An 8946-nucleotide genomic window follows, 5' to 3' on the forward strand; every position below is an offset into this window, starting at 1 on the left:
TTTCGGCAATTTCATAAACTGTGCGCGGCTCAGCGAGGCGCAGTAGTCGTCTTGACGCCATTGTTTGGAGGGCTTAATGCGCGCGCGACTCGTTTTACAATGGGTCGAGACTCATTAGCATAATCACGTCACAAAGTCGTCCGTTCGCTAGCTCGCTCGCTGGCTTCCTTCCCCCTTCGGATTTTACGGGTGGTTTGGCTGCTCTGTGTATCCATAAGCGGGGGGCGGCGCCGATTGCGCTGTTTACAGCCAGCCAAAGATCAGATTTACGGAGATATTCATTGTTTGCTATTGAATCGGCTGGATAGAGGGCAGGGGGCACCGTAATTTTTGCACACAGTGTTTTATCGTACGCGTTCGATCATCGCACGTTTAGCTACATGAATTTTGTCGCCGCTTGAGCAATGACCTGTAAATTGCTGCAGAGCCCATCGTTTGCATCTGCACGATGGCCTTTGTCAGTGATAATTGATGAGTAAACAACAGCATCGATTGCTGATAAAGTCTGAAATAATTTTGATGTGCGATACCGTAGGTGTATAGTTGTGTCACCCCTGCACTTTGAAAGCAGAGCCGTGAATATTGTGGATTTCGCAGCGGCAGCAGCAGCAGCAGCAGCAGCAAGGGACCCCGGCAACAATAGAAACGTTATGAGTGAAGGTGATGCGCGCTATTCGCCACGGCTGTCAGGCCACTCCTGCGTGCGCGCGTGCGTGTGTGTGTCTCGCCACTCTTTGACGCGCGTTCGTTGCAGCGATTTGGAGATGTGTATACGCAGACTCGGGGGGTTTGGCTCTGCCCGTCAAGCGCTTGTCACGCCAATTATTTATGATAATTTGCGCGCGATATGGATGTTTGATTTGCTTTTACCATTCGTCAAGTGGATTTTCGCGACGAGCCTTTGTTTACCATCGACGAACGCCTGTCGGATGCGCGCTGCTTACACGTAAAAATAAATTGCGGGCAGGGCGCGTGTCGCTATTAATACGAAAATTAATCTCCGAAGAAGACGGGCTCAAGCGAGGCAGCTCTCCGTCAATGTGAAGTCGGTGGGACCGCCCATTAAGGAGCTGTCGCTGCCGCTTCTTCCGCTTTTTTGTGACTACACGCGTCGCCGATACTTCCACCCACGCAGCAACAAATAGCGACAAAACCCATCTAAATAAACATCAAAAGAATCGCTGCGCCCATTCGTCATGCTACTGTTTTTCGGCCTTTTGCCAGGGGGACGAACTACTCGTGGCTCGACTGGATTTATTGGTCGATGTGCTTGATGCCTTCCTCGTAACTGCGCGTGTAATTCGTCTCCTACAAATTATAATCGCTTTTTATCCGAAATTCAAGGTACTGCTGTAGGTGTGCCTCATCTTCTCTTGACAATTATGCAAGAGATTATCCAGGTCGAGAGTGTGGTTTAGTTGAGCACCAAATCAAGTGTAATTTTATTATTTTCGTGGCGTCGATATATGAATTATCAGGCCGTTATTCCCGTGAGCCATCTCTAAGTGAGAAGCGGAAAACGTTCGAATCGTGAAAAATTTAAAAGACGCGGTTGGGGGAGAGAGAGAGAGAGAGAGAGAAAAAGAGAGTCACCCTCTTTACGCCTGGTTACTCCGGATCACTTAATACGCCTGTGACTTTGCGCCGCTAGGTATTTAACTTTCAAATGTATTTTACGCCCTCTTACATTACAATGCCATCCTCTCCCCTTACATCCCTTTCGCGTCCGTTGACTTCTCTTCATATTACCATGGTGTATAAATTTCTTTCGCTCTCCGACTTATTGATGATTTTAGCTGAAAATTACAAAAGCTCGTAAATTTCTTTTGCTCTCCAACGGTTTGCGATGATTCTGGTGGGAGAGTTAAGTCGATTTTTATGTTTATTTAAGGCGGCTTAACAGAATGAATTATTCGATAGATTGATGTTAAATCTACTTATCAACCAACGAATTACTACAAAAGTGCAAATTGAAAAATTCAAGCGCAGAAATGAAAAAAAAGAAATGGAAAGTATTGAGCGCACACTGAACAAAGTAAGTAGGATATCTCCGCATGTGGTCGGCGCGACGGTGGCACGCTCGTCCTTCCAAGGAAAAATGCCAAGTGCAGTAGCGGCGACGGTGGCGGCGGCGGTGACCGCCCACGAGCGCGTCACACATGCGTCGGTATCCTTTGGCGGGGCCGATTTGGTATTCGCGATCGAGAGCCGACGGGCGCACGCGCCAAAATCCGTAGCTCCTAAATACTCGGAAACGTCATGGCGCGCATATAATAACGGGGTCGGCAACAAAGAAGTCGTCGACGACGCCACAGTCGCGACACACCAGACCCCACAAATAACGCTCCTGTCGAAGCCCTCACTTCACCCACATAAACGCGCGATCCAGCTGAGCGTGAAAGCTTCTTTGGGCCGTCTCTCTTTACTTCTCGCTTTCCGTCTACTGATCCGCCGGGTAATTTTCGGCGTAGAAAAAAAGTGTTGAAACAGGAGCCACGAGAGCGTTAGTCAATCAAATTCACCTCCTTGAAAAAAAGAAGATCAAACTTCCACGATGTATTTCAATTAGATACATTTCAGCGGCTGTCATCGTAGACACGCCGATGGCATTCCACACAAGCGGAGCTTCAAAGGCGCGCGCATTCGGATGCAGCGCAGTCGCGTCGCGTACGCTCACGCATGCCGCAGCAGCGCTACGCCATGTGCTAACGCTGTGGTTCCTTCTAATTTCGTTCGTTTGCATGCACTACTCAACTGCCTTTTCTTGCCTTTTCAATTCCCCCGTATGGGTGTCGCTGCTGTATCGGCTGTTTTACGGTTTCTCTGCGAAACTTCATTCAAGAATCATCCATGGGACTAACAGCTCTTATTCTCGAAATAGCAAGGATGTAAACCGAGAATCGAAGAAAAATCTGTTCCGTCGAGATCCGCATCGGTCCCGACGGAACTGCATCTGGGTCGATTCGGAAACTAAACAAACGCTACGTGTTAATCAAGTCGGTTCGAGCGCGCGAACGGGCAAACGAAAAAAAGGACAAGAGGGAGAAAGAGAAATAGAGCCGACAAAGCTCGGGACAGCAGCGACAAATTGGGGAGGAAAGCTATTTGCGGCAACGCAGACCTCGGCTACGCCTCGTAAAAAAAGACGTCAGCCTTTTCCTCGCGAGACGCCTTCGAGCAGATTCACGAGTGTCGAGTCGCCTATAGCGTATTTTCGTATGTGCGGCAACGAACTAACTACTCACGAGTGAGCTTCATGGATCGGCATATCGACGTGTCTGATTAGTTGCTCAACTTAAAAATAAACGTTACACTTGAGGATGGCCTAAGCCAGTGGGAAAAGTATTTCGAGTCTGGGCGAATCGCTCATGACTCATTTCCAGGGCTAGTCAATCATCGCGTTAAATGAGCGCACGTGTCGCGCCAATTAGGAAAAATCTGTCGAACCGCAGCTCTCATCCAAAACTTTTCCCATAAATTACGTTCGTACTAACAAGCACCCGATCTTGTACAATTACGAAGAATCTCTGGGTACGCCCAATACAACTTAAAAATAGAGCCCGAGACAAATGGCCGTCGTGTTCCCAAAAGGGTTTTTCGCCAACAGGCTGCTAAATAGCGGAGATAGTTTGTCGCGCGCGCGCCTAAATCAAGTTAACCGCGCGCGGCGCCGCAGCCCGCAGCAATTGCCCGTGAAATGAAGGCGGCAATGCGTGCACGCGTCCTTTCTCTTTTACTCTCGTTGATTTTTCGACGTGTATAAAGAAGGAGATTGATTGTCGCTCGTTAAAAACGGGAAAATAGCTTTCGGGGAAACGTTCGCGCCACTGTAACCCGGACTTTTCTCGTGCGAACATTTTTTTTTCGCAGGGCATTTACGTAATTGCACATTTCCATATACTCTTGCGCTTTCAGGTCTATAAAACGGACGTGATTTGCATGCGGGTTATCGATACATTTTACTAACCGCACATGGAACATTGCGCACAGGGCAAATTGACATCGTCGGGTATGAATATAAGAATTAAAATGCAGCGCTGACGCTCGCGTCGCTCGATTGGAATAACCAGCTTTATCATTCTACATCATTATTACAATTTTTACCGCGCGAGTGCGTGGCGCGTCCAACTTTTCAGATATTTCAGGCTATATGAACAACTTCACGGAAAACTCCATTAATCTGGCGTTTTTTGGTTCAAATGCTCAAAAAGGGCTCTCACTATACCTTTAAAGTTCAAGCTATTAATTTTGCGATTTTATCACTCCATAAAGTGTGACCCGTTCAAAAATATTAGGTTTCATCGAGTAGCATTATCGTGACACTCTTTTGGGCCATAAAAGTGCCGACCTTAATAAAACAAAAAGCTCACTTTTATGAGTTTCTTGTTATATTGTTCTGAAATTTAGTAAAGAACGCAAAAAGATATGTTAAATTTAAATAATTCAAACTCGAGTTTTAAGGTTCACAGTACGTTGAAAGTAATATTTTCGTTTATTGTCAGATCTAAACTTTGACTCTTGCATAGCTTTTATAAGACGAATTACGCTGAAATCTGATAAATCAACAGTTTCAATAGCAATGCGTATTTTACGTAGACTAAGGTATAGTCTTCAATGTATTTTGATCCACAAAATTCATATCTGTAGCTTAAATTCACGCTATCATTTTATTTTTTATCGTATTCCAAAAAATCATGAAAATGACGGTGTTGTTTCATTTTTAAGACATTAAGCTTTTCTATCGACGAAAAAAGAATGTTACGGGCATCATCGACAACGGGCCCCACATTTTTCAGCTGCAAATAAAGAAAGACGAAGTGAAAGAATTAAGAACGTCTATCCTACTTGAAATTATAAAAAAATCGAAGCGAATTAATCGATTGCTTCCGAGGAATGGCTGATATAGCTGTAGTCGTGTATTATTCAGGCATAATATGCACGTTAAGTAAAAACGGGCGCGTATCGAGAGAAAGCGAGCTGTTCTGCACGTATTGCAAATGCACATGAGCGAGTACGTATTCCAGCTAATCCATTACCACATGCGACAAAACGCATGTGCGGTACTATACGCGCAGTAGCGTACAGCCGCCCACCAATTTCCCCCCGGGCAGTCATCAATTTGCGCGACGCACGCGAACCGTTGCACGCACGCGGATCCATACCGTTCTCTGTCTCTTCGTACCAAAATAGTTACTACCTGCGTCCCACGCGACATGTGGCTCCTTCGCATAGGTGCGTGCAACCTTGAAGGACTGCCGATGGCTGCGCAGGATGTACACGCGCTCTTCTTATTTTTGTTTTTTCTTTCTTCCTCGCTCGTGGTACGTTTGACCTGACATGGATATTATTTACCGTACACTTGGAATTTGGATATTGTGTCATTTCGAGCTTTCAAGTTAACGATTATTACGAGCTATACTGACGTACATACCCTGCGTTTGATAGCGTAGGAGATGATATAGGTGTAAAAAAGCGGGCAGCTGTATCGTAAGGATGTGGGTCCGTGTCAGCGTCTTCGGCTCATAAACCAGGCGGTAATTAAACAGCTCGAAGCGCTTCCCCTGTATGCTCACACGTGCGTAACCTTGCCCTGAGAGACGAGCAAAAGTGGTAAGATTTAGAGCCGTCTGAGCATCCAAGCCGTGCCGCCGGTGTCCCGCTACCGCCTCTAGATTTTTTGCGATTTCGTCTTTGCTTTGCGTGTCTCGCAGCGCTGAGTGCTAATGGAAGCTCGATAGTTGCGCCCTCCGTGCCCCCCCCCCCCTCACCCCGCTCCGAAATGGACGTCAGATCTCGGTAGCCCATTGCGATTGATTGTCCAATCGCTTATTACGTCTCGCATCGATGCGCGGGCTTGCAAGTCTAACCGCGGGCAAATTATATCGTATGTTCACGGCTATAGGTAGAAATACAGAAAATGGAAAAATTGCAGATGTATTCATTGTTCGTGGCGCAGCGCGTGATTGAACTCCAGTCTCATTGTTGTCGACACACCACACGCCAGCGTGGCCATACATCACATCGAATAGTCACGTAATAGCTGTGTATCTTCCCGCGCACATACTTGCGATTTAGTATTGAACGAGCTTCTTTGATGTCAACATAGCGCACGCTTCACTAGCACCGAACAAACAAAGCATCCCGAGCGCGCCTCGAGATCGTTTCGCAGTTGTCAAGCTGTTCACGCGTGAGTCTCTTTGTGCCGCATTTTCTGTCGTCGCTCTAATTTGTCTTTCTTTCGATGTGACTTTTGCTCGTTTCATCGTCCAGACAAATAAGAACAGCCCGAAGATTTACGCCTTCTTCTACATAGAACGAGAATTCTAGCCGTTCCTATGAGTTACTTCGAATTAGCAGTCCAGAGAATACTTTTTTCCTTGTTAATTGTCTTAGTCGACGCGTCGTCAGACAGACCCTATGCGCAAGAATATGGCTTAAAAACTTGAACTATAGTAGCCGAAAATATGAAGGAACGAACAAAGCAAGGATGGCTTTACCAAGAAAACTTCATTTGAATTTTTGTATTTCTGTAGACAATATATTTACTTGGGGTGAGATTGAACGTGTGATGCTTACATCCGGAGCTATAGCATGTTCCAATATAGCATGCATGCAATATGAATTGCAAGAGAGAGAGAGAGAGAGAGAGGGTTCACTGACAAACGGCTTCAGTCCGCGACGTACATTGCGCTCTCTCATCGATTAGTTTTATATATTTATGCGAATTTCATCCGCTCCTGGCTTTTGAATAAATTTCTCATCGAGACACGATCGCGGAAGTTATATCTGTTCGTCCCATTGAGCCCGACATCGAAATCACATATAGTAGGATCGGATAATCGGTTTCGATCGAAAACACGAGTGAGCTGCGTCGCAATTAAAAATGACGAGGCGAAAGTTGATCACCACGCCCTACCGTTACTCGGCACCGATCTGGCGATCGATCAGGCAATCGCATCCGAAGCTGACTCGCCGCGCGGTGCGAGCTTGTGCGGCTCGCGCCTAACGTAGCTCCTGCACATATATATTTTTAGCGCCTCGTCTCGCTCGCGGCGTATAGGCAAGGCAATATTTATCGCCAGGCTCGCTAGACATCTCTCAATTGCCCAATGAAGATTCCTGGCAGGCTGCCCCGGCGGACGCGGGCAGCGCCGAGACACGTCCGTTTAACTTTAGACTTTGCGCTGCCGGCTCCACAGGCCCAATTAAAACCGCCTCTCGTACGGCCGCTAACGACCAAATCGGCTCGGCGCTCCATTATCCCACTAATGACAATCCGACCGACGAACTTCGGCCGGTGCGCTCTTGCTCGCGGCAAGAGCTTTTCGCTTGTTCATTTTAAAAGCTCCTACGTAATTTCTTTCCAACATTTTCCAGCCGTCTCGCGCGCAGAGCTGTGACGGCCGGCTAAAGCGCGATATCCTGCTAATTGATATTTAATAAATGCGAGCAACATTGTTTTCTATATTTGTCGAAATGCATACACTACATTAAATTAAAAGACAACAACGCAACATCCCCACTCGTACACTAACTATAATTAATCATCCTTCAATTAGCAATGTCTTCTTTATCCTTGATGACAGTGGCAAATTAAATCAGGCGCGGCTGATTGCCTTTGAAAGAAGCTCGGCTTTGCCAGTGAACATTGTCAGATCTATAAGTTAATTAAAGACATTGATTTGTAGCTGACGTATCTATATAATAATAATAATAATCCTCCGACTGCAACTATAAATAAAGCACTCGATTTGCAATTCCAAAACAATGTGGCATCGTTATTTTAATTATCGAGTCTAGCGATTTAGGCTTAGATCGCAATTTCATTTCGAAATCATATGAAATTTTAAAGGATCATTTGTAATTGAACATTAAATTCAGCAGACAGTTATATACAATTATAAACTTGAGTTTGCATGAATTATTTTCTCGTCTGTCATATTTCTGGATGTAATCGCGTCGTTGTATTCGATCGGTTTATAGGCAATGGAGGAATGGAAGATCTTTTTTAACGTTTCGTTAATCTCCTCAGGAAACAAAAAAAGAAAAAAAAATTCACAATAATCAGTGCTGTAGGTCAGAACAGATACATTTTGTCAACGATCACTACTGTAGGTCAGAACAGACAAAATGTATTTGTTCTGACCTACAGCACAAATTGTTGACAAAATATATTTGTTCTGACCTACAGCACTGATTGTTGTGAATTTTTTACCGGAGAGGTCAATGAATCTATAAACCTGAGGCCATTTTATTATAAATAGCCATCGTAAAATTATATATTGATTATTTATTTACAGATACTTTGATGCGGATTTAAATAACAACAAAATACCTGCATTAGAACTGGATTGGAATTCGTGTTGAATATTAAATGCAGTGCTTTTCTGCTACTATTTTGGATATTTCAATGGGATAAAATATCTGGGATGTAATAGAAATGTAATAGAGACCCCGTTACAGCGGTGCTTTATGAGATACCACTTGACGTTATTTTGGACGTGAATTTATTTGTTTCTGTGAAAAGTGATTGCGGTGATAGAAAGTCGATCTTGGGAGTATAGCGATTAATGACGGATTCGCCGCATTGGGCAAGCGTATACGTGCGGCCGAGGAGGAAAAGAAGCAAGAAGCGAAGTCGGTCCGAAGCGAGGCCAGGCAGGGCTGGATCGAGCGTCGGCTAATTGCGGCCTCGCGAGCATCGACGATCGACTCTGCGTACGCGTGTTGGTGCGCGCGTGTGCGTGCCGGCGGGTGGCGACCCGCGCGCACGCGGGGGCCAAGATGGCGATTTCGCGCTCAAGGGTTTGCCGAGCTCGCCCCATTGGCCCCGCGGCCACCAATGCGCACCGAGCTGCTCGCCGCCACGCCTCCGCCTCGGCCGAGCTCTCGCCGCGAGTCGAAGCTTGCGGAGCCGACAGCCCGACAGTCGGCCAGAGACTCGGC

The sequence above is a fragment of the Phymastichus coffea genome, unplaced genomic scaffold, assembly GCF_024137745.1.
Source record: "Phymastichus coffea isolate CEN01 unplaced genomic scaffold, Cenicafe_Pcof_1.1 PCOF00055, whole genome shotgun sequence".
Taxonomy (NCBI): Eukaryota; Metazoa; Arthropoda; class Insecta; order Hymenoptera; family Eulophidae; genus Phymastichus; species Phymastichus coffea.